Genomic DNA, 27,937 nt, shown 5'->3' on the forward strand with positions numbered 1-27,937 from the left:
AGAAAGAGTCTGTGTGTGCGTGAAATACTTACAGTATAGAACAGACTGATATTTGATTTTGGGGTGTTATTAAGTGCAAAATTACTAATACAGTGTGTCAATTTAGCAAACTGTAAGTGTAAGTACTGTATGTTAAGTAAGTATAGTGTGTCACACTGAATGAGTTACTAAATTAAATATACTCAAAAAAGTCAGTATGCATAATAAAAAAGCACTCAGCTTTTGATTGTGCTGTTGATGTATACTATTGTCCAACAATACAATGCACAAAGGAAACAAAGGGGCTGCTCACAGCTGCTCAAAATGATAGTAATTTCTTATTGTTGGTGAAACAGCTCCAGAAAGATCTGTGGAAAGATGTTTTGCTTTGTCTTTGTCAAGTTTAATTGGCAGTGGCATCCTAAAATTGGTTTGACTGACACCCAGCAGTGCATATTCTGTAATTTCCTGTTCGTATAAAATGACAAAATCTGTTAATTTCTGGTGTACAAACTGCAAAAACAGTGTACTAAAAAGATTTGAGTATGGTAGATATTGTACGCAATTAGTATGCATGGAACTGGGACACAGCCCGTTAGGCCCTGGTGGCTAACTGGTCCTAATTTGCTGTGTGTGTGTGGGTGCATCTGTATGGATGTATGGATAGATGGACTTTACATTGATATATCCATAGAGAGAACTGAGAATGGTTGCTGAATCACCCTGAAAAGAATCTATGTCATATAAATTACATTATGCTAATCTATGCAACAATCAGCCTGGACAGCCATCCAATGCATGCAACACATGAAAATTCCATGTTCTGCAGAATTTATAAGACCTGCTAAACAGCAAGTCAGCCTGTGGACATATGGGAGTTAATGGGCACATTCTAGGGCTACAAAAATCAATCCCAAGAAACAAGCCAATAAATATCATCAAAATTAAGTATTGCTGAAATTAACTTACAGTTTGAACCAGTACATCAGCAACAGCACATGTAATTAATAGCTAAACTTCACAAAACAATTTGAAAACAAGGATAGAGACATCCAATAGATGTTGATCCGAGGGATAGATTTTCTGAGCCAGGGTTCAAGCTCTGCGTCAGCAAGAATCCACCTTGCTTAACTGTCCTTCTACTCATGTATAGGAATGAGAATTGTTAAGATTTTATTGATACCAATGTCATTATCAATTCTGCTGATTGGTCCAATTCTTTATCAATTCCCTTATTGATTCCTGATCAATTTTCTGTGTGGAAAAAAAGTGGGCCTACACAGGGTTTCAGTGTCAGAGCAACTGTTTTATTATCTCCACTGTTTATCAATGTCCTTGCATGCTGATGAATATATGAAACATAACTGGTAGATGAGATAAATCGTCTGCAACCAAAAGTTAACTCCATTAACTAATGAATTAATTCATTTGAAAGAATTGTACAGTCTCCTATATATATCTCTATATGAGAATAACAAAATGAGTGGGAGGAGGATTGCTCCACTGTGTTATTAACGTCATGTCTCCAACAGTGGAGAGCAGCCTCTCTTCTGCACCGTTAGCTCTGAGGAAAGCCATCATTGTCCAAAACACTGAACGGGCACTGGGTTTTTGAGGTGAAATAGACTGAGCACTGACTTATTTTCTCCTTATTTTCTATTCTCTTTTCTTTATCTCACCTCAGAATTGGTTTAAGTTGTTCAATGATAAAGTGTGTGTTGGTCAGCCGGTCTGGTAATGCTGTTCGCTGCTCCACTCTGCTAATGATAGTCTGTGAGTGACGGCGTAGAAAGTTCACAGTATACTTCAAGCTTGTCTCACAAAGGTAATTATTTACTCATTAAATCAAAAATATGCTTGGAACACTGCCTTTTTTGAATTACAATATGGAGTGTGTGCACTTTAGGCAGTCCGGAGGCTGCACTGCCCTCGCAGTTGAGTTCCGTCTTTTTCGTTCTGTCATGACATGCCTGGGCATCGATAAGAGGAATTGATAAGCTCGGAGGTATACAATTCCAATGGATTGGACAATTTGGGACTGGTTCTCAACTGGAACCAGTTCTCGATTCCCATCCCTACTCATGTATCTGTAATAATATGCTGAGAGATGTGTTATACTGCTTACTTAATTAACCAAATAGACCAAAAAGTATAAACTCTTAACTGAGCAGGTTATCACAACTTAGCAGTTTGACTGTTTTTCTTCATTTCAAATAAACATGATGGGGGGGAAATATTGTTGATTACACACTTATTTTATCTACAATGAGCAAAATGAAAATATTTTAGATGTATTATTTTCAGAAAAAAACTTCGATAATTATCTGTGCTTCATTTCTGCAGCACCTTAAATCTATTCTAAGGGAATGTGCTCAGTATTTCAGAGACATGAAGGTTTCAAACAACAGGTCTCAACAATTTAAACAGCAATCATCTGTGACTTCACACAAATATAGTGTGCAACACCTTGAGATGAACCTTCTAGGTTGTTATTGTTTCAAAAAATCCACTGCAGTAAATTATCAGTTTGATAATGGTGAGGGAATATCAAATAATACATGCACCAAAGCCTGCACCAAAGTAGAACTTATTTTATGGATTTGGGCCAAATGCATGAATACTCTGCTGCTGCTGTTTCTTTGAGCTAATATATTTTTCATCTCCTTTAAGCTGTGCATTTTTTTGTGATGATCAGGCCTAGTTAGAACAGTATGAGTGCAGTATTTCCTCTGAAATTCTCCTCACAGACATTAAAGCTATGGAGATTTAATCAAGCTATTGTTTGTCAGCTGCAAAAGCTACGAGAAAATCAAGATGCTTGATTGTGAGTTCCTCAGAATTCAACATGCTTGTTGCTTAAGTATTAAAATATTAGGACTGTGGAAAAATTAAAGCAGAAAAAAACTACTGTAATAATATACTCTGATTTATTGTTCCCTCTATGTTTAAAAAACACCTTTTTGTGGTTGCATAATAAGGTATAAAGTGAAACACATCCAAGCTCCCACAGCCGTCTTGGAACAACATGCGTAGTTACTTTGAAAAGAAAACTAGATAAAAATATGGTCAGTGGTCAGTCAAGATATTATTCACAGACTCTCTGTTTTGCACTAGGGTGCTAGATTATGCATGTGTTTCTATTAAAGCTAGACATTCAACCAAACAGAGAAAACAGAATGTGAAGGTTGAGGCTCTTAACCGTTCGCTTCACTAGAATAGTTAATGCTCTTGCGGTCTTCCAGCCTTTAATAGGCAGCAGAGTTAGACATCTCCAATGAGGCTGGTGAAGTCTGATGAAGAGCACGCATGCGACTTTCTGACAAACAAATCAATATGCAAGGACAGGATGATTTCTCATCACAGAGGCATATTCAGTAGGAGTAATTCATGAAGGCATTATCTTTTTCCTAATGCCTCAGTCAAGAATGAAAAGTGCATTAAATGCACTACATTTTGTCCAATGCTTGTAAGTTCAGAGCAGAAAGTCTTAATAGGGCTAGTGAGACCTGTGGTAGTAAGCGCTGCACAATTATATATTGTTCTTATGCATTATTTAATGGGACTGTGGGGAAGATAGTGTTCACGTGCATTTCAAATTCTGTATTAGAGCTTGTAGCTCTCTTAATTGGCTTTCTCGAGAGAGCCAAAGGGAAATGCTGTTCTGGTAGAAGATATTGATCAATATGACCAAATGCAGCTACTGAAAGCATGATCTAAATCAATGTCACCTTCAGGTAAACAGTAGAAGCCGAGAAGCTGCAGTTCAAGACATCACTGTAAGTTATGATGCAATGCTATGCTATGATACGATATATATAACACCCAGCAATTGTATCTTGTTTACATAATGATATCATATCAATTTATTTAAATGGCCATATAAAGGCTCTGACACACAGTGTCAGGAGCAACAGTTTAAGGCTGTGGCAGTGGCAGGATGACTGCACAATTCTGGCTCTTGAGGGAGACAGATGCCACCAATAATTTTCTTATCCAAGTCAACAGAAAGAATGGGCGACTGGCTGGTACTGTGCAGGAGATCTCAAGGGCATAAAATGTGATGCTCTTCTGCAGTTTAAATGCCATATGCTCCACAGCAGGTGACATGTATTTCCCAAATGAATATCTGTGTCAGAACTCTAGCTGCTCTAGACAGGTTGAATATGAGACGTTTGCATTATGATGGCTGCATACCACTGGGCTCAGCTGGATGTTCAATATCATACCACATCCTGCGCTGTATTCCTGAAAGAATTAGCTCTCTACACCCAGTATAGATCTTTATGTGAATCTGTATCCCTCCTTCAGACAGCTAGTGTCTCTCAAAATGACTCTCCACGGCTTCTTTCAATAGCCCCCTACACCAGCGCCCATTCTACATTCTGGTCACACCTCAATGCTCCATTTTACATGTGACACTCATCATGTAGCACCGAGCAGGTCAGTTTTTAAGCACCATCGCTCCCCGCGCTCACCTGTTTCATCAGTCATGGCCCGAAACAAACAACCGCGACTTATCAATGGTTAACAGGCTTGCTCCAGGCACGCATTCATGCTCTGTGACAATAAAAGACAGTTTTCGTTATTCAGATGTACTGCTCATATGTCTGTCTACTCTGGTTTATGCACTTTTCAATTATATATTTGGAGCCTTTTAGAGAGTTTTTTGCTGCTTTGCTTTTACCGCAGTTGAGGACAGTTTGTTCCATTTCAATTTATTGACTGAGTATTTGCAAACAAGTGTTTGCTAGTACTTTTGATTGACTGCAACGTATTTGTAGGGACATAAAGTTTTCAATCCGCCTAGTGTGCATGTCTTTGGACTGTGCATGAGTTTCCTATGATTACTCTCACACATGCAAATAAACGGTCTGGACTAATTAACGCATTGAAGCCCAGATCCTTCTTACCGTGAGGCTAAATTACAAAAAAACCTTGTCAAATGATGAATTCTTTACTGATGAGTAAGAAGTAACTTTCTCTGAACATGGTTATCTATACAAAACTCTCACATGAGTGATCAATAGCTCTCTTTACTGTACAACTTTTATAATATTGCTGCAGTAACCTCTTTGTGTAATATTTTAGTGCTCTTACCTTTTGCTCCAGATGAAATTCCTGATGCAGCAAAGTTGAAAAGTGGGAAGTGTTTAATCTCTCTTGAGGCCTGTATTTTATCACCTGTACTTCCTCTAGTGTTCAGTACTTAAACTGCACTGCTGCTTTTTTCTGTCACATTATTGTTACTTGCTAAAAAAAAACCCAAAAAGAAAGAATTCGAGGGTAGTTTCAGTTTAATTGCTTCAGTTCTTCAGTGGCTACTCCTCTGATCTTTTGGCTAGTTGTAATTACACCATTTCTTACACATTTTTTCATGCATCTTGAACACTAAATAACTTGACTTGCCTTCCGGAGAAACGTCTATCTCATTCTGTCAACTGATAAGAACTTAATTGGTACTTATTTTCACTTTTCAGTACTGGTTCATTTTGGCATGCAGAGTCCAAAATTCAACAAATTAACAAGAGAGTAGAGGGTTTTTTTTTTGTTTACCACTTCTTTTAAGTCTGTCATGGTTTGCATCATAATATTCTTTGATCCTTTGTTGTTTATTTCCAGACTATGCATGAATGCAAAAAAAAGTCACTCATACAAAGGCAGGGAGAGTTTTGAAAAGGAAAAGGAAAATTCCTTTGAGACTGAGACGCCTCTCATATCCATGCATGATTGCAATTCCAAACCAGCACACATTTCTGCACAGCAGTGTGATACTGTACATAATAACTGAAAACTCTGCATACCAAAATTTGCTTAGTCTAGAAAAAATTATCTTCAGACCAAATGTGTACATTTTGCAAATGTCAGGTTGCGAGCATAACTCCCCGCAAATGGCTATTTCAATGTGCCTTGTATAGGGACAAAAACAGGTTTATAAATTCTCTTTTATACTCCCTTGTACAGATCAATAGCTTGTGCTCGCTGTTATTCTCCCATTCCTGCAGTTGCTGATAACTCTCTACTGGTCCCGATTTCATAATGCTAACACATGACACCGGCACCATGAGCAGCTGCTGTAACACAATGCAACAGAACGGCAAGTGAGAGAGACCCCTTTAATCTCACCCCATGGCCCGTATACAGCAACCTAGAAAGCAGAAACCACTGCACACATGCCAATGTCACTTTCTTTTTTATGCATTACCTGCTGAGATATGAATTTGTTATGCAGCCGTTTCCTGCCTGCACTTGCGTTGCTGAACATGGAAGTGTTGGCAATAATGCATGATAATGATAATGACCATCCTGCCTGATTTCATTAGGTAAACACAACAGCAAGTGCTCTCAGCTTCTGCTGTAACATCCTGCAACACACTAACAAGCCTAAGACGTGATCATCACCACTTACTGCAACACACATTGCTTGTAAAAGAGGACATCTAAATACATAAGAGCCCTGCTACATGCACTGCTAATTCAAATTACAAATCCAATAAGGCTCAAGGGTATCAACCCTCCTAAGAAGAAACCTCATTAACCTCTGTTTTTAGGAGTCTGTTCAAGTCCCTAATGTTAAACCTGTATGATGCACAGCTTTAAACAAACATAATTTCAATTTGCTCTTTTCACTCAGCCAGTCAAAAACACAAGGTTTAACCTTTACTGAAACTCTTAATAACAACCAGCAAAGCCCCTGAGCTAGCTGCTTGTGTTTGTGATTTTTTACCATATGAGCCTCATGTGACATATATGTTTTCTTGCTCTTAGACATAAGCTGCATCTGTCAGAATATGGAACAATGCCAAGACCTTGTGACAACTTTCATTTCTCATCTTGCTGTGTAATTTCAGTAGACAGCTGTGAAGAGGTGGTGCCACAGCCGTGCAGGAGCATATATACAGTCCTGAGGCTCACTGAGGGTAAAGGAGGGTACATACAGTAGATGCAGCTGGTAGTCAGTTTTTTCCAATAGCACTGCAAGCTGCAGCAACGCTCACTGCACACCCTGATGTAGCAACACAGCTGGCCAATGCCTACATCTTCCCCAGGGGATGTCTTGGAAAGTATTATGCGGATAAAGCTGAGTTATATCAGAGATGACTTTAGTGTAAGCATATTGACATCTAACCCTACTTCAATCTTATAGATTTACAACCCTACTACCTCCATGCAGGCATTCTGGACTCTCACTTCCCCCATCTGTTGTTTCACATGTCCTTTGAGTGATGAACAGATATTTACAGAGACCAGACACTGACCTCTCTGGCCCTACACCGCCTTTGCATGCCAAAATTAGAACAGCCAGAGTCTAACAAACTTCCTACAAATGCAGAGCTGAGGCTAAGAAGGCTCAGCTTATTGAAAAACTGGAAAATGATGAGGCTAAAGAATCCCACCTGCATATGTAATTGCCAGCATTCATTCACAGCACCCATGAGATCATTATCATGCTGCATCAGTGCCTCTGTATCCCTTCATCATCGCTTAACCTGCTCTGCTGATTGTCAAAAATAAAGGTGATGTGCAGCCCTCTAACTCACACAACCAGAGCACACATCCTACTGGGGCCTAGAACCCTCATAAAACAAAATCTAGCTCAACTCAAAGGGACATTAACAAGTTTTCCTGATCATCCGAGCACTGTAGCTCCACAGTGAAAGTGTCAGCTCTCTAAGCAATCAGTGCACTTGGGCCTGATGGGAAGATTTCAGTGCTGCTGCTAATTTATGAAAAGTCTCGGTCTCTGCGTCGTGCTGATGCAGACACGCCCGGGCCATTTCCACATGCGCTCCACTCTCTGGGAATTCAACTCATGTGTCACTGTTTAACCATCTTCATCGCACAGTTTGGAGCCACAGCACAGCCGTGACAGGGCTGTTTTGGGCCCATCGGACTCCGTCTAGCAGGCTGTAACAGCACTAATACTATCAATAACTGCTCCACCACGTGAGCTCTGAATATCTCAAGTAGCCTGAAAACATCTCTGATAGACAGACAGCGTACAAGCTGACTTCTGTGACTGACTGCCTTTAAAGTAGAGCAAGATTTGCACATTATACAAGCAAGACATGGAAATAGATATAAATATATTGCTGCAGACATACAGACAGACAAATAGACAGAGATAGATAGATAGATAGATAGATAGATAGATAGATAGATAGATAGATAGATATTGCAGGCCTATTAGGCCTATTCTACATTTAGTAGTTTACACAATATATGCGGCACATCACAGATTTGGCTCCACTTGTCTACAACAGCAAAGAGGCCAAAATCTATCCACACATGTGTCAGAGGTGCCAAAGTCCATTGCACATTTCTCTCTAGTCTACTAAGTGACTTACCAAAAGTGGGACTAATAAAGCTGATGCCGAAGGGTTGGTCCCATTGCACATATTTTCCTCCGTCCACACACTTGTCTCACCGGGTAAATTCACAACGAATCTCAGATGGTTACGAGAGTTCATTTATTCCAAATTCACGCGTAAAACCTTCTTATTAGGGCTCGTCGGAGCTGCTGAAAAATCCGACGGACGTGATGAGCGACAATCTGCTGCTGAAGTGTCATCAACAAGAGCCAGTGGGGGTATCTTCCAGTTACCTGCGTCGGGATGAAACCCCACCTTAAATCCCAGTACGATCCGATTAAGGTTTAAAGGCAGAAAATGAAATCCCCCCCAAAAAAATCCCAAAAGAGCTCTGGAGAGTCCGAGGCTTGCGTCCGAGCTGTGTTCAAAGGGGTTAAAGCGTCAGTACGTGGTCGTTATCAAGTCCCCCGCGTACGGGTTTGTTACGCAGAAATACTGTAGATTTAATTACCAATAAATCTCATGCTTGTTATGAATTGCAGCCCAGATTGTGTCAGGACAGATAACTGCAAACCGGGCTCTTTTCAAGCGATATGTTGCGCTCTTGAAAAAGCATCTGACGCTTGAAGGTTGGCGTCAAATTCAGGCTTCAAGTCCGTAAAAAAAAACATCACGAAGGTCGAAAACTCTCCCTCAACAGCGGTTTTCTGGTGATTACAGCACTACAGCGCAGTTATCACGCCTGTTTTACTGACAGTTGTTGGTCATTACTGTAGCATTTCTTGTCAACTTCCCCCTGTCTGAAGCGCAATGAAGGGATCCCACCCATGCGTGGATACCGTGTGTGTTTTTTTCCCTCCTCTAACAGCCTACTACGCTTACCCATGCGAGCAATTAGTTTTCATACATGATTGGTCTGTCCGCTCCCTCAACAAAGCAATGCGGTCGATTTCTCCGGGCGGGATGAGGCAGGAAATCTTGCTGTGTCCCAGAGAACAGGCAGCCTTTGAAAATGCGCCTCTACTCCTCATGCAGGCGTCCACCTGCGTAACAAGAGCCCGATATAAATGAATACATGTTGTCACGCCATGATGTCTGGAAGAGAGCAAAGCCAAGTGGCCACTGGACAAATTCTTGGTATCAGAGGAAGCGACTGACACCTCTCATGGACAGTGCAGCACTGCAGCAATGTGATGTCATTTGAGCTGCATTTAAAGCATATACACGACAAAAAAAAAACAACAACTCTAAGTATCTTTTTTTCTGTGGTGAGTATGAGAAGAAAATATTTTAACATGATGATGTGCTCTTATGGAGAGGAGGCGCTTTGAGGTGTTTGTGATACTCCGGGATGGGCTGGTAAGCTCATGGTCCAGCACAACAAGATACTGCAACGGTGGGGAGGGAGGGAGGGAGGGGGGCGGGGGATGTGTTGGGTCATTGCTGCACTTAAAAAACGCACACACCTCCCCTGTAGGCGAGGACTTGTTTACAGCTTTGTCTTCCAGCTGTAGTGAATATCCTTTTTATTTTCTTATCCTTTTCAATCTTGAATGTCCAACATCATAAGAAGCAGCAAAAATAACTTGACCACCCACGTTGTCTCAGGCAGTACCTCATGCTTTGCTTTTGGACAAGAAGTCCTCTTGAAACGGGATATCTAGCCCATAGGAGAAAAAAAAAAACATGAATCCTCCCACCAGAGAGAAAAAAAAAACAATGGGTAATCCTCTCAGAGTTGCAGAAGAGAGCCAGAGACAGCCCATCCTTCATCCTAATGTGTACATCCACAAAATGCCTCTAAGAAGAGGATAACATGATTTTTTTTTGTGCATATTTATCCCCCAATGCACTGTCTGCTTGCACAGAGGCAAGTAGTATCAAGTTGTATTTTATACTATAAATGTTACTAGAGTTTCATATTTTCCCCCCTCTCCATGCACTTTTGAAGTTGGTGAAGAAATCCTAACTCTTCTTGCGTGGAGGCCACAGGAGTCAGGACATGTGATGAAGTTATTCCTGAGGGAAGAAGACTGAGATCCATAAAAACTTTCAGAAGCTGTTGCTGTACAAAGTAGTTGAACTGTACTGTCATCAAACTGGACTTAAGATTGTACATTGGATTCCACATCCACTGTTATATAATTGAATTATTTATTGCACGTCACATCTAATTTTTTGTCTCTTTCATATTTCATTTCTTTCTCCACAGCACAGTCCATATTTCTTTTGGACAGTCACTATTTCATTTCAAGTCTTATATCCCATTTTCCAAGTATTATAAAGCCATTCTGTAAATAGATTATGAAGTAATTTTAACATTATTTTGTTTTATTCCCTTATTTATTGTTACCTTACTTCTGCTCTATTTTTATTCTTTATTCTTCTATGTTACAAAACCGCCAAGACACATTCTTTGTATGCCTGCATTCTTGGCTAATAAAACCGACTCTGATGAAGAAAAGGAATTCAAATCCAAATGATTTGGTTGCAGAAGCATCACACATACACACTTGTATATTAAATAGTACATATTAGACCTGAGAAATGAAGAGAGTGAGGGAGGGAAAGTATAATTCATAGTACGTCTGCTGTCAGTTGAATTAATTAGCTGTAGTGAAAAATGACTTTTGTAACCACATAGGAAAATTTAATATAGAATGAAAATATCATGTATAACAGGTCCCAAATGTAAGAATATAATAATGTGGGGATATTGAGAAATGAAAGCACCATAAACTGCAAGGTTACTGCTCATTATAGCACACCACAGGCACACTTTATGTCCTTAAAGAAAAAGCTGTTGGAACAGTACATCTTTATAGGAATATTTCTTTTCCTGAGGCGTTGCTTTCCTAATAAATATCATGCTCTTACCAGCCGTAATTCTCACATTATCTCCGTTTCACTGCCGCAACATGACAGGTGTCACAATTATCTGATGTGAAACTCTTTGTACAAGAGGAGCAGCGTGTTGTAATTAAAGGGCAGTTCATACTGGGCGAGGCACCTCCAGGGTATTTTAAATGGATTGCTGTGTTGTGACACAGACTCATTTTTGGGGACTCGTGCACTTGCAAAGCACATTTCCTCTTTTGAATGTTAATATTTCTACCAAAACATACCTACTTAACTCAAACTCAACAAATACTCACTCTATAAAAGGACCTTTAGACTCTAACACACCCTCAAACTAGTTTTGTGCCTTTTGAAAAGACACCAATCCTCCAAAATTTCATATTGCCACAAAATGTGCGGTAGAGTTTAAGTTTCATTATGTGAATTCTCTGAGCCTGATCTGAATGAGCATGTGTGTCCGCGAGGTGGGTGACTGCTTGGGACGCATGCAGCGAATACTGATGGAAAACGAAAAAGAGCCGTGAAGGAAGCCCATCTGCTATTTATATCAGACTGCTCTCCATGGGGCAAACTCCCTCTCACAGTAATGCACTGTAAAAGTGATTGATTAGTGTGATATTGAGAGATTGTCCGTCTTAACTGCCTTCACTCACCAAAATGATGAAATTACTGCACAGTAGTCTTTGAAAGCATAATAGCAGATTAGGTCAGTGTGATCCATCCGCTCTAATAAGGAAACTTACCATTCCCCAAAGTGCAAAACATAAGAAAAGGGGTCTGCACTCAGATCTAGTGTACACCACCCAGCCACTGATACCCTCTGAGGGTGTGCTTAATGACCTGGAACATATTACATACTGTGGTTGCTCAATTTAGGTTCAGGTGTACACAGTCTTTGTATGTTTCCACCTCGAAATGCCATTTTTGACATAACACAGTTGCCCTTGTCGCTGTTTTAACAAATTGCCCAGATCAATTTCCATTAAGGACAATGAAATTCCCAATTTCTTCTCCCTGGCTGAGCCCAGAGGACCACTAATGTGACGCTCCATCAGTTCAATGTGTCAGTGAATGGTCTCGCGTGTGCCCCTACTTTGAATTAGGATTAGAATTAGTGCAGGGACAGAGACAATAAAACGCTGTCTTCAGAAACAGCATCATTACAGAGCATACAGTCCTCTACAGTGGATTAGAGCAGTTGAATCACTCTGTACATTAGCGCACCCTCTCACGGAGCAAAAAGTTCCTCTTAATGTGCTTCAAACCCTCCATCTTTCCATCAAATGCGGAAGCGCTGTAGATGTGATTTCCACTATAAGGGTCACTAACTGGCTTATCAGCAGTGCTTTTTTAACACAGTGAAATAACAGGCATCTGTAGGTAGCAGAATTATTCAGCTGAGGTCAGCCTGTTTGGCATATATACATTATATATGTGTACAGTGTATATATGAAGCTCTCAGTGCCTCTTTGATTTATTCTGGCAGGCTTGTCATCACATCTCTGTACAATCAAAAGTAAAAGTACAATCAGTGTCTTCTAGCGGACTCCAAGAAACATTGGCATCTAAATTATATGCGCGGCAAACAGCAGGAATCTCTGCAACTGCTGTTGGCTCAGCATGAATCAGGGTCACTGGCATGGTGTCTGTGTCGCAAACAACACAATTGCTATATAATATTCCACTCCAACCAGTTTCTCATAGCGAGAACAGTTATGCTTTCATGTTTCATATGTACTGTGTCTCGGCCTTGGCCCTTTCTATGTTAAATAAAAGAAAATAAAACAAGTGCTGACTTAACAACTTTAAGGGCTCTTCAATGTGTCCTTGTATGGGAAATCTTAAAGATAGACATGGGCTCTCTGAGGAAGTGTGAGGTACAGCTCACTCACAAGCAGTTATCTCAGTTTGTCATTATGCCTGAAGTTATAAAAAGAAACTTGCTGCTCTCTAGAAACAAAAGACAAAGCTTTGAGAGTGAAGATAAACATGTTTTGTTGTTAAAATAATAAGTTGTTCATTTTCAGGGAGATCTACAATAGATACTTCCTAGTTGTAAGTATTTTAAAACAGTAGAAAATATATCACTGCATGTAATTAAGGATCTGACATGGTACCATATTAAAACAGCTAGAGGATATGTTTAAAAATCAGGTCATTTATTCATCAAGGGTTAAGACTTTTAAAAAGGAAAGATTCAAAAGGTCTCTCCCTTCCTTTCCTAATGAAATTTAAATCACCTCCTCCTGGTCCAAGAGACAACTTCTCAATGGCAATAAAAGAAAAAGCAGACAGGGATGTCTGGCCTCCTTAAAGTGGCTTTCTACAACATTTTTGACACCCTCTCTGTTAATGGAGCTCCTGCACTCAGTAATTCAGACTTTCAAAGAGCACTCTGTTTCACTTTCCACGAGGGCATGAAATAATCCATCCCCTCTGTTGTTTTACAGTAAATGAATCTCTGCATGCCTGCTGTCTGAAAACTTTTCTGTGGCTAGCTTGGATTTTGCTGAACATATTTATTGTTGACTTCAAATTATCATGTCACCCCGATGAAGGCTGAGAGGGTTTTTGACATTAATCTTCGTCTACTCTTCTTCAAGGGCAGCTGGACTGTTTTTTTACTCCTTTTTTTTTGATCATGAACTTTGGAGGAGCTGCGAGGTTGTGACATGTTTGGGTTTTTTTTTACTCTTTGAATATAAAGATACATGTCAGTTCTTACTGACTGCTGACTGCAAGCAAGAGCTCATCAAGGTGAACTTATATATCAGACTAAAAAAAACTAAATCCATATTTCACTTTGCTTTAATAACATTATGAGAAAAATGCATCTACATTATAACAATATGAGTTTAGGGCTAAGAGATTGGCACTACTACTAGCTGTGGATAGCTATGGCATACAAAGTTCATGATTTAATAAATAATTTCCTTATATTTATTTTATATAATTATCTCAGTTTCAGTTCAGTTTTTCAACATTACTATTATTATTTTTTATTTAAAGCTGCATTACTTGTTTTTTTGGCCACCTGGGGGCAGCAGAGAAAGCTGAAAACACAATATTAGCATATTATCACATTGTAATGTTATGGCACTTGTGATATTAGCATTCATTTGGAGTTTTTTCTGATTAATGCAAACCCAATAGTCACTCTTCTTGTTCTGTTTTGGTCTCTATAAACTCTTGAGGTTAATACTGGACTCTTTAGTGGCTAAATGCTCCACTTAGTTCACCAGCTAGTGGCTAACTTTGTTTGTCTGCTGTTTTGTGCTGGACAGGTAGCATTTAACAAAGCTGCCTGCTGCTACAGTTGGAAACAAAGTTGATGGAAGCACAGTTGTGGGTCAGAAAACCATGAAAATGAGCTGATGCTAAAACTCTTCATAGAGTTGAGGGGAAGTGCTGAGTCAGATAATACTCCTTTTACGTTACACATAGTCATTTGATCTATTGTTGATTTTAAAAATCCAATTCTGATTCAAGGTACTAATAGTGAACAAGCTTATCCATAGTTATCCATAGTTAAACAAGTCAAGTCAGAATTTCTCAAATCTGATTCAATATGGGTATTCAGAAAGTCAGACACACACAGTCTATCTGATCCAAACTGCACTTCCTAAGGAACGGTTCAGCTGAGTATTTATATATCTAAAAGCTATATTATATATTATTATATAATATAGTTATTACACCCCAAGATCTGTCTGCATGCTGTGGGCGAGGTAACCATGATTTCAACCACTGCCCCTGATGAAGTCTACACAGTCCTGCCGAGAACAATTTCAAATCCCATATTTCTGTGTGTACATTCAAACAGAATTAACTCAACAAAAACTCAGCAGAAAGTGCACGGCTGAACATTACTTTTATTTTCTCATTGTATGCTTTTCTTCTTCCTTTTTCTAAACCATCTATTTTTACATTATGTGCTAATTTTGTCTCAAATTGATCCAAAGTGTTTTTGTCTGTGAGGCAAGCAGACAAAAAAATGAGAATTGCGATCTCAGGAAGGGAAAGAAACTCTCAGCAGCAGATTTTTCAAGGTACCATGGCAACAGAACATTCAAAAGAATGTTGATGAGAACAGCAGGCAAAGAGAGGCTGATTACAAGGGAGACAATTTGTTACTCCAATTGCAAGAGCAACAGAGTCTGATTGCACACACACAAGCATTGTGCCATATTCTTTATCTGGCCCACTGTGCAAAAACACTGTTCTTTTCTGTCCTATCATGGTGCTTCACTCAGAGGATGAGTGAGAGCGGCTGTAGCATCTTAACGTGGAGATGAAGGGCTCAGTCTAGGTTGCTGCTGTAACAAGGCTAGTTTAGCACCTAAAGCGTTGGCATAGTGATGCGATGTGGCCACAGCTTTGATTGGCAGCGGGATGAGCACCAGACACGCAGTAGGCGGAGACTTTTTTTTTTTTTTTTAACCCCGAGAAACTCCATTTCAAATCACACAAGAGGAAGTGGCAATCAACACAGCGCTGCAGCTGTCTATCTTGGGTGGCTATTCTCACTTCCCAATCTCACTCTCCAGTGCTCGGCAAACAGACCACCATCCTGACAAACATAATCACTCACAGCACAGATTCAGAGAGCATCTGTCAGTGGGAAAAAAGCTTAAAAAAATCTCTACATACACACTCAGTTAAACACCTTTTTGCACTGAATACACAACTGTCAGTTACACATTAATAGGTGATGATTGCTCTGTAAAAGTCCCTATCATTACGAACTTTGACAGAAAGCACTGAATAGACCGATAGTTACAGATATGCATTTGTTCAGTTCATTTGCAAAGCAGAAAACTCAAAGAGAATCACTGATGCCATATTGGTTGGATGAATATTTATATCTGATGTTTTACATGAAAAATATGGAGTGGGATAAAGATTTAATGTCACTCAAGTTTTAACTGTTAATTAAATATCTTTATGGTTATATAGCTGTAGCCAAATCGTGTGTCACCAGTACACTTAATTTTGTTTTCTATGTTAAGATGAAGTAGAGCTGCAACGATTAGTTGATTGACAGAAAATTAATCACCAACTATTTTGATTATCGATTTGAGTCATTTTTTAAGAAACAAATACTACAATTCTCTTCTTCTGGCCTCTTAAATGTGAATATTTTCTGGTTTGTTTAGTCTTTTACGATGGTAAACTGAATATCCTTGAGTTGTGGACTGTTGTTCGGACAAAACAAGACATTTTAGGTTGCATCTTGGACTTTGGGAAACAACATTTCTGACATTTTATAGACCAAACAACGAATTGATTAATCAAGAAAATAACAGATTAATCAACAATGAAAATAATCGATAGTTGCAGCCCTTTGTCAAAGTGACATTTATTGGCATTTTAAAAGTATGCATTCTCTTATTGTCTAATAACTTTCATAATATATTAGAGATGCAACGATTGCAATTTTCCAATTCCGATTTCTGATTTCTCAAAAGTCTGACCTGCCAATTCCAATTTTTGCAACTTGAACCATAGTGCCGCCATCTGCGGAAAATTTGAGACTGATCAGGGCTGTCACCAGTCATGGCCAATCAACTGAAATCCGTCCGTTTTCAATCAGTGGCCGATCAATTGGTGGAATCAAAGATGCACAAGACCAGAACATGCAATGGAGGGTGGCTGGGGCCCATTTACACCTAGAGCATGTTGGATCCAAGCCAGGGTACATCCTGGCAAGGCTACTTTTGGATAGGTGTGTCTGTGTAACACTTTGAACTGCAGCAGTCTATGTTGGATACAAACAGACGTTGAGTGGATCCTCTCTATCGCTAACTGCCAAGTAGTGTCTGAGATTTCATTTGCGAAGTCTTCCTTCCATAACTCCTTTACACTCCTCTATCCAGCTATCAGGTGGAGAAGATAGGAGGCAGGGAAAGTGCTTTTGAACAAAGCTGCAGACCTGCAGATATCTGAAAAAAATGTGTTTGTGGAATATCATATTCCCTCCTTAGCTTTTGGAAGGAAACAAAAATGTTATCTCTAAATAAATCTTTAACACAAGTTAACCCTTTCCTTGGCCAAGCCTGGTACTCTGAATCCAAGATGGAGGAGGGGAAGACAGAACTGGCTGTGATAGGGATGGAGGGCAGAGCCTTTCTGTTTAAAATATATCCTTAACTGTGACCATATCTTTAATGAGCCAGTCACAACCAGGTTATTTGTGTGTCTATGTTTACTAAGGGGCAGGGGAGCACACAGTAACAACAAGATGGACAAGAGGGAAGCACTATTTCACTCCAACTGAACCCACAGGTCCCTTCCCTTCATGAAGATCAGAGACCCAGTAAGATAATTTCTGGATCTTCACCAACCAATAATAATATAGGTAATTTGGCAATCCCAGGCCCCTGTCTTCCTTCCACCTTTCCAAATATACTTTTCTTCTAGACACAGTCTTGCTCTATATGAATGTAGATATAGCTGCATCCAATTCCTTAAAAATTGCCATCAGCATTAAAACCAGTACCATCTGAAAAAGAAACAGAAATCTAGGCATGATGGTCATTTTCACCGAGTTAATTCGTCTAGCAAGCAATATGGGAAATGTGGACTAATATGTAAGGTTCTCTTTAGCTTTGTCTAATGCTGGTTTAAAGTTATTTTTAAATAGGCCTTTATGTTCCTGGGTTACTGAGACACCTAATTAGGTAAATGAGTCTTGGATCACTTAAAAGGGAATTTTTCAAATGACATTTGCTGTGCTCGTGCATTGATTGGAAACAACAGACTGTTGGTAAAATTTATTTCGTCACTTGAGATCACTCCAAATTTAGAAATAGTCCTCATAGCCATAGAGATGGAAGGACATGGTTCTGACATGTAGAGTATGAGGTCATCAGCATACAGCCACAATTTGTGAACCTGGCCAGCCTTGCCAATACTGGATAAGTTTGTGTTTCCCCTGATAGAAATTGCCAGTGGTTCAAGGGCAGCATTAAATAGGATAGGTGAAAGTGGGCATCCTTGCCTAGTACCCCTATAAAGAGAGAAGTATTGAGATATGATCTTATTCATACGAACTGATGCTTGAGGACAGTTATATAAGACTTTGATCCATAAACGAAAAGATGGCCCAAACCCAAACCTTTCCAAAACTTTGAACAAATAGTTATATTCTACCCAGCTTTTAGAAAATCAAAACCTCTACTGTTTGCCGGCAACTTATTAGGATGTATGACATCTTAATAAGGTTATCCAAGACATTATCACAATCTTAACTATGGCACTGTAATTGCTGCTAACAAGTGTGGTCTCTGTTCTATCTCAAGCACAATGATGTCAAGGTCTGTAACACAAAACACTTGTTCTTATTGTTGTGCTCCAGTGTAGAAAGCATTTACTAAAGAATTAGTCATGCAGCTTATCAATGTGGCATTGTTACTGGTTATAGCTGTTGTGAATGCAGTCTAGTATATGTCTGAGGTATTCAAGCATTGCTTCTATAAGTAAAGAAGTAATAACATCAAAGTGACAGCAGCAAATCACAGCAAGTTCCCCCACAGATGAAGTGAATTTAGCTTAGGAGTCAGTGAAAGGACATCTGACTAGATGGATCCGGAGGCTGCCATTGTATGAGTTCATGTAGGTGAGTTTCAAGGCTCCACGCCATGGTTTTGTGCTGTAGAATAGATGAGTGCTAGGGTTCAGTGGGTGTATGGAATAGAGGCTACCAAGGCTGAGATAAAAGGAGGATGCCGACTAACACACGGAGGATGGGTGGCAGTGACTAAAGGCCCTACCTGAGCATAACAGCACCACAGAGCTGCTCTCATCTCCTCTTCTCAGGCTGACTCTGATAGAGTGTGTTATCAGTGCAGACAGGCCGGCTAAATCACTGGTTGAGTAAAGGTTAGAGCTACTGGTCTGTTACTTCGCCTATGAGGGCAGGTAGGTGAATGTCAAAGCAGCCTGAATCACAGGGGAACACTTCGGGGTGGAGGGTGAGTCAACCCCCAGGGCAGGCGCTGATTTATGCATTACTTGTGTTCAATGGTGCAACACCATATTAAAGCATGCAGTTCACTGATAAGCAATATGTAATCTGCAGAGATCACTGGGTGTTTTTATGTAGAGTACTCTGGATGGGTTTAAGTTTTTCAAGCTTGATGTTTCATTTAGTTATTCAAGTGCAACACACACTGGGTGCGTCGCAGTGGATGATCATAACAGACACCGAATGTGTTATACAGACAGATGAAGCAGTCAAGGTACAGTAGCCTAGATGTGCAGTTTCAGGGAGAGAACGTGATAAAATTGCTGCTTTTAAGAAAGGTTTGACACATGTGGACATTGAGAAATAGGACAGTTCTGACAAGTCAAGCCACTGCCGGAGTGTGGGCTTATGGTGACGACCCACTAGATACGAACAAATTGTGTAACACTGTCCCTGCCACTTCCTTGTTAGCAAATGTGTAAGTAAGCAACCTACAACATTCTCCAACTGTTTACATGGTATTTGCGCAAAATAGCACTTCATTTTGTTTGTGTATGTAATCTTGGAGCTGTGGGACATACAAAAGAAAGATCCCAGAAACTGTAATAATAATCTTTTCCTCCAAAGACATTTATCCACATCCTGGTAAAGACCAAACTTCGTGGCCCTCCTTTACATCACTTTTTCCTTTGTTATTTTTTGTAGCAAGTCAGGATGAAGTTTCAAGGTGACTTTTGCCCTTATTTGCATAAAATAAAATAGAAAATTCAACTTTGGACACCTCCTTTTTGCATCATTTGTCAGGGTCACGCCGCCTGTTATCCAACAATAATTTGAGAGGCAATTCACTTGCATCCCATGGAAAATGAACAGGAGCGATTTTAAGCCTTATAAAGAAAGTTATGAACACAGCCTTCACATTCATACACATAGGATTAGGTTACTACAATCATTTGACTTGATTTTGATATAGTTTTATAATATATGGTCTCCTGTGGCACACTATTTGTATTTAGGCTCCACTCTCATTAATCATTCTGTGTTTTCTTGTTTGACCTCAGCAAAGAAATAAAAGTGTAAATACACAATGTCCTGTTTCCACCTGGGACTTAGAGTAGATTTGGGATTTGGCTATAATTGAGACTATGCAGTATTCCATTAGTACAGCTGTCCAAATGGGAGGGAGCCTGTTCAGGCCTCCCTGTGTACTGTATCCGCCATTAAAAAAGCCCTCAACACAGGAAACCTTTTTTAACATTATTGGTTTCAAGTTTGTTCTTCTTTCTCACAGGGCATGCTTTTATTTGGGATCTTGCAAGTTATGCAAAATGTAAGTTTGTGAGCAGCTGTTCAGGCTCCATACTTATCATTGGAATAGTGAATGAGATGCATTCAAAGGCTGACTGCGACAACTACTCTGTCTGCTCTGCATTGACTGTCCTTTATCCATAAATCCCTTAGTTGGACAATAGTGCTTCAGGTTAAACAGCTGTTGTTGCTCTTTCCACACAGGAGTCAAGTGTGTGCACAGGAAGAGAGCGAGGGAGGTGGAGTCGAGCCTTTGGCACCTTGCAGATCTGCAACTTCAATAGATAACACTAAGTATGCTCAGAGATTTAGCCCACAGCCTCTTTTTTTCTCTTTTTCCTGCCACTGTCATTTTAACCAGACTTGTGATAGAGCCTGTTTGCTGTGATACCCCATTAATTTCCCCAGGGACTGATCATTCAATATTCAATAGCTACTGTTATGCAGCACCAACTGTGGATCAAGCTACTGAGGCTGCTCTCCCTGACCAATATCACCAGTGCTCAGAACAATCTCTGCAAGGGGATCATAAGATCAGAGTGAGATGTGAAAAATAACCTTGTTTTGGAAAATTTTCTCTCTCACTTGTCAGTTTGTCTGTAAGACTGAGCTGGTGTTACATGCAAATGTAATATGTTCATATGTTCTGTATTAATATACATGGAGGAAAAATGTAAAGTGACGAAGGATTACAGAGTAAAATATAGACAGGCTGTGACACATTTTAATGGGCTGATCTTTCTCTATGCATATGTTTAGCAATGAGACATCTTTATGATGTACTGAATGTTCTTCTGAAATTCTCCTCATGACATGGAAAACACAGGCAGATGTTAATCTATTTATCAATTCTTAATCTATTTAACACTTCTTTTAAGCCATTTTCTTGAAGTGTCATTAAAGTGCTGAATGCATTAAAATATCAGAACCCGAGAAATTGTATGCACAGTTACCACTTTGAGAGTAACAGACTGCGTTCAGAAAAAATACAAGCCACACTGCAGTTCTGCAAATAAGAAGGTGAATAGCAATAAGGGCACATGCCTGTTAGCGCCTTTACTGTACACAATCACTGGTAAGAGATGTCGTGTGTAAAGCATGACGGGGACGATCAATTGGTGTTTAATCCTGCTTTGGTTTAACTGCATAGGAGCTTTTTTGAGCAATTAACTCTGGCAATGATGGTTGAGACGGTGTGAAATCTCATTAGACACCATGACAGTGCTGTAACTGCTGTATATATCCACAAACACATTGATATAAAAAATAGAAACTATCAAATGTGTGATTTGATAGTCTAAACATTCAAATGACTTTTTAAAAGGGAGGAAGGATGACATGCCAGAAGTAAGCCCGTCTCCTAGAAGTTAAGTTTATATACTAAGAAAGGATTTTGAAGGGATATGTTACGTTCTTGCACTGCGTAGAAGTTGTAGATGTTTAGTGTGGTCAGATTGGATGGTGGACAAACAAAACAAAATATGATGCAGTTTGAAAAAAAAAAATTGTCAACAGCTGTTACCAATGAGATGAAATTCACTGGATTACAGGCTGCATCATTTCCTGTGAATACAGTGCGAGAATAGCAGACTCTGCCACTAACAGTGAAAACTACAATATAGAGAGGTAACTACTGATTGTAAATACATTGAATGGCTATTGCGGACAAAATGCAGACCATAAATAGCATCTAAAATAAGTTTTGATTTCATGAAAGTCTTAAGGATTATAATTTTAACCATGATGGTGTCAAACAAGGATTTATTGGTTTTGGAAGGCACAGACAAATGATGCTGTCAGAACAGAAAACACTTGTTATTCTGGATGGCAATGAAAAAGTATTTTGTTTTTTAATTTGCATGACTTTTTGACTTTTGCAGATATGCTCATCAAAATAGTTTCCATATTATATCAATAAAAAATATCCAGATGGTATTATGTTTCTTTAAAAGTGCTTATGCTGTTAGAAATTAGTGGCATTTACACTAGGTATGATTTCAAGGAGACAGGGTTAGAGGGAAAGTCACTTTTAAAGATTATACAGTGACTTTTGGTTGTTTTAAACATAAGACACTGCACTGCAGTACTCTGAATTGAGCAATTGAAAATCTTGTCACAGTGCTGTATCTTTTTTAAGAGCTTTCAATGTTTTTATCCAACAATTATCCATAATTTGCCTCAGTGCCAGGCGCAGGTTTATTTAATGAGAAACTGCCAGGTATACATAACAGCAAACACTGTTATACTTTGTTCTCTGTATGCTGTTAGTCAATTGATGTTACTCCCAGACCACAGATCTGCCAGGGAGAGCTTCATATATGGCAAAATTACTGGCTCAAGGTCTGCCCCATGCAGCGCAATCATTAATTCCACATCTTATCTTAAAGAACTAAGGGATTCTTTCTGAACTCTTACCATGGGTGGAATATTGCTGGCACAAAAGCTGTTTACTTCAAGTAACAAAAGAGAGCTCGTAGGCTGAAATGGGAAAATCTGAAGGGGAAACAGGAGATACAGGCTGTCAAATATGCCTGTGGAGTATCCGTGTGAGTGACAGAGGGAGAGAGAAATGAAGAGAGGCAGTTTAACAGCTCAGATCGACCTTGAGTTTTCAGTCTCAAATATAAAAGAACTTAGCACCACCACTACATGTTGAAATTTAATCTAATTTTCTTGACAATGTTCTTGTCACGTTAATCATTAAAAATGCTGTGATGTGACCTAATTTAAGCACTAAATACCATGTGATCATCAATGTCCTTAAGTGAAACTAATGGACAGAGGGTGCTTTCTCCTTATTCATTCTCAAATTGGAGTTATTTTAGCTAATTTCTCTGAACAAACTTATTAGATAAAACAAAAGTTATCACAGTAATGTATGACTATAAATTACCCCATTTAACTTATTTGTTAGCTTTTTTGTTCAGTTAGAAGAATTCAGTTATATTGGGTGCCTGAGTCAAGCAACTTTTTTTAAAATCAGATTCTGCAACAATTACAAACTCATCCACTCGCTATCCAATTTGATCAGACAGTGTTGGATATGTGGAAGGCTCCTGGCAGCAGACCCTTCCACTTCAAGTGTTCAGCACTGAGCAAGTCAGAGAGTTTCGTAGTTAGTGAGTGATTAGGACCAGTTGTTGGAGAGCAGCCAGGATCGGAGTCATTGGAAAGGCAGGTAGGGTATAAATTGTCTGTTCGATTCAGACTACTCATCATTCTCAACCCCTCGAGTTAAGTGATTTTTCAATTTGCTCAGTAGCTATGGGCAGTGTGATTGAAACAATGTCAGATCCAATACAAGATTTGAATTGCTATCTTATTTAGTCACTAACCAATCTGTACTCATAGATTAGAGTGCTTCAGTTATTCAGAGATATTGTAGTGTATGACAGCACACAAATCTGATAAAAATGTAAGACCAGTTTCTGGAATTGCATAGCGTATAACTCTCTGTAGTAACTTGAAATATCAATGCTGCATTTTATTTTAAAATGCACTTTAAAATTTTTTAATATATATATTTTTTGAATATGTATGATGCCAGTAACTACAGCTAAAATCTCAGTAATGACAGACTGCACTGGCAAGATAGCTGGTTTTGTTTTTGAACTAGGTGATAGAGGGTGTTACGGTATTGTATAGAAAGCCCCTCAACCCGCACCATGAAATCCAGAAAACAAGTTGTAATCAAGGTTGAAAAGATTGAGAACCTCTTCACCACAATATTCAAATATCTAACCGTCTTTGAAATTAATTTAACACAAAAACTGAACCTCTTGTTACCTTCCCGCTTTAAATGAATTTGCGGCAGCAGAATCAGAGAGACGATGCTGAGCAGCTGAGCCTGTTTCAAATTGCAACTGGAAACAGTTGCTTTGCCTACTTATTCTTCTAAATTGATATGAGATGGAAAGATGGAAACTTTATATGAGGCCACTGGAGGGAGGCTTTAAGGTTGGATTTTAAAAAAAATTCTGAGATTGTGTGGAAATGAAAAGTATTTTTACACAACTCATCCAAAAAAGGGATGAAATATTAATTCCTAGTGACTCCTTGAGAGACAAATATAAAATTGGACCTAAAGGGAAATAATTTTTAACCAAGTAATTACTCTTAAATTGTCTACAGACAAAAAAAATACTTCATTTGGGCTTATCATGAGACCAAATAGATACATTTGGTGAATTATTTACTTAAGCTGTCAAACAAATGAGTCAAGACAGTTGGAAGTAATAGTGGCCAAATAAATACAATGGGCATCCTCTAGCAGAGCAGGATGATAGAAAATTAATTCTTCATGTGCCTCCTTGTGCGTCTTTGCTTTGTAGGAAGTAAATGACAGCCAAGAAATGTGAAACAAATGCCAAAGTGTTGGTAAAAATATCTGCTTATTCAATTGTTAAATGGGGAAACATGATCTAAAATCAAAATACAATACAATCAGCATTAAGGTGGATGAATAATGCACCATGTACACTAAACTGCATATGACAAAAAGTCAATTTTAAACTATTGTGTTTTTTAACAGCAGAAGGCTAGTCTGAAAAATAATAAATAAATTAATGAAAAGTAATCTCATAAGATCTCTGTTTTCTCCTTTCCGTATGTTAGTTTCAAATACACTAGCTTGCCTAAAGTATTAAGTTGTCATACTTTTGTGTTCTTGGGCTCGGCCCCTTAGTTCCACTTGAAGGTAATATTGAGGCCACAGCATACAATGACATTTTAGACAACAGTGTGCTTCCAACTTCCAACGGTTTGTTGAAGGGTTTTTCTTATTTATTCACAGACAAGGTCAATTTCCAAAATATTTTTCCTAGTTTGGCGTGAAAGAACTTGAATGGCCCCCAACAATCCAACATCTTGATGATGAACTGAATGTAAGCTAGGCCTTGTCATCCAAAATAAGGGTGCTTTTGTGGCTCAATGGGAGCAAATCTTTGCAACCAGCTTCTAAAATCTTGTGGAAAGGCTTCCCAGAAGTGTGGTGGATGTTGTAGCGGCATGTTAAACTCATCGTTTTGGAATAATATATTCATCAATCACATATGAGTAGAATGTTTGAGTGTCCACATACTTTTGGCCATGTATTGTATGTTATGATATGAGGATGTCCTTCGCTGTATTGGTTCATATGGAAAACAGCTTGATATACTGCAGGTTTTTACTGATATAACAATATTGCCTCAGATATTTAGTCATTATATAGCTAAAAATATGCACTGTGAAGTAGTGTTCAATTAGCTTACTCAAGCCAGTAGAGCTAAAACTATCAAAAGATTCCCCCATTATAGAAAGAGCATCTATTAGTTCCAGTCATTTAATACCTGAGTAGTTATAAAAGTTATGAACCTTCATTTGGATGATCCGAACTAGGCTCTGTGTGAATCCAAATCTGAGCAACACTAATTTAGTCAAGGTTATTAATTTGGTGGATTTGGATCCAGTGGTAAATTGGCAGTCTCTTTTGCAACAGTCTTGCCAAGAATCTTAGAAATATGGCTCTAAATCACGCTGTCAATGAATTTCATGCAGGCACAAGCCAAAAAATCCTTAAGAGCTTCTTTTTTCCCCCAGTTTCCAATAATACCTTAACTATTGCGTTCATGTAAGCAGTGCAAAAAGAAAGCAAGTTGTATTAGAGAGTATTTGTTGACTATAACATATCATTTTAGTTACTTACTCTAATTACATACACAAATATGGAAGAAAGATTCTGTTTTAGGATGTTACTCAAACATTTGAGCTTGTAAGAGCATTCAGAGAGGTGATTCTGTAGTAAGTGGAGCATAATTACTTCCAATTTGCAGCTTACAGTTTTATGAACTGAGCATGATTCAGATGAGTACGCAGTGAGCCCTCACACACTGCTCTCTGCTTCAATCGGTTTCAGAAACATTCTACACTCACTCTTTTTAAAAATCAGAACACCTCAATTATTGGGTGATGATGATGTATCCAATATCCTTAATTATTTTAACCTCTTTGGCTTTTTTGGTCCATTTGATAGAATGTCTCTCTAGAAAAAAAAGACATAATAAATGCATCATTACTTTTAACTTGAAATAATTGATGATATCCTACATGTATGCATATTGGTTCATTTATTTGCCACTCTTTGAAGGCTGGTCTCAGACTCAGGATTATACATTTGATTTAATTGAAGTTCTGCTCAGATAATGAGCTGAAGTCTGTCCTCAGCTCATTAACTGAATAAAATTAAAGTTTTACAGGAACAAAAAGACAAAACTTCTAATTTAGATGAAATTGTCAAAGCACATGAAAAAAGCCCCCGAGAAGGAATGGTTTGCTTGATGCCTCTAATATCATTACAACATATAGGACTTCCCAGAGATTAAAACAGAATATCAGAATGTAAAGAAATGATGTGGATCAATTATTTACATATCTCTGATACTATCATTTTCATATATTATACAGTATTTTATGAATACAGATTCATACGGATTAATATTATAGCACTGATTTATACTTCGTTTAGACTGAATTTCTTTATGTGACCTTCAGTATTTTCATACCAGCACAATGCTAAACATGCAAGTTTATTCATAGCTTTACATGATATTTAATAAATAGTGGTCTTGAAAATAGCAGCCAGAAAAGGTAATGTAAAATATCTTGGAAGGAGAGCTGGGAAATAATTGATATTATATGGATATCATGATATGAGACTAGATATCATCTTAGATTTTAGATATTGTAGCATTGTGATATGGCATAGGTTTTGTCTTTTTCCTGGTTTTAAAGGCTGCATTACAGTAAAATGATGTAATTTACTGGACTAACCAGACTGTTCTAGCTGTTATATTATTTGTCTTCACCCACTTAGTCATTATATCCATATTACTGTTGATTATCAAAAAACTCACTGTGTAAACTGTGTAAGCACCTGTAGTCATCCCTAGAATATTGTCGCAATATATTGAGGTATTTGGTCAAAAATATTGTGATTTTTGATTTTGTCCATATTGCCCAGCCCTAAAAATATGACTGCCTCTAAAACACAGTGCTTGTAACAAAATATCTCTCAGCCAGATTACATTCACTTGACCACTTGAGTTGCTACTTTAAACAAGTAGCTTTAAATTTGGTATGTTACATAAAGACAAGAGTCTTGTGTGTACAGATTTGACAGCTCTCCCCTGAAACCACGAAGCCGACATGCTGCAGAAAGGGAAACGAAAAAATGTCAAGCTATAGATCTCTGGTTTAACTGACTATGCAGTTGGAGTCTTTAGAGAATGGCACACTGACATTTGTTAGCTGCCTCTCGCTGTAAAACTGGCTTTGCTTTGCAGGTGATTTTCCAAGGTCTATTTTTGTCAGATAATGACTCTCATTATAAATGCCTTCGCTTTACATTGCTTCTACTGCAGCAATCGTGTTCAATAGAGATACTTAGACAACAGCGGCGGTGTGGTGTCAAATGCAGTGAATCTGACCAGTATCCATGAAATAGCTGATGGATTGTCAGGTTTCCCACATTCTTGTT

General features: G+C 38.7%; 1 protein-coding gene across 1 annotated transcript in view; it reads right to left on the reverse strand.

Moving 5' to 3' along the window:
- The window catches only part of lrfn1 (leucine rich repeat and fibronectin type III domain containing 1), a 120,269-nt gene extending 111,328 nt beyond the window's left edge, over nucleotides 1–8,941 (reverse strand). Inside the window, exon 1 of the mRNA XM_067595033.1 lies at nucleotides 8,325–8,941. The gene's annotated coding sequence lies outside the window, so the exon portion shown is untranslated. The remainder of the gene's footprint in view (nucleotides 1–8,324) is intronic.
- Between the last annotated feature and the right edge of the window lie 18,996 nt (nucleotides 8,942–27,937).

Source organism: Thunnus thynnus, chromosome 7 (assembly GCF_963924715.1).
Source record: "Thunnus thynnus chromosome 7, fThuThy2.1, whole genome shotgun sequence".
Lineage (NCBI taxonomy): Eukaryota > Metazoa > Chordata > Actinopteri > Scombriformes > Scombridae > Thunnus > Thunnus thynnus.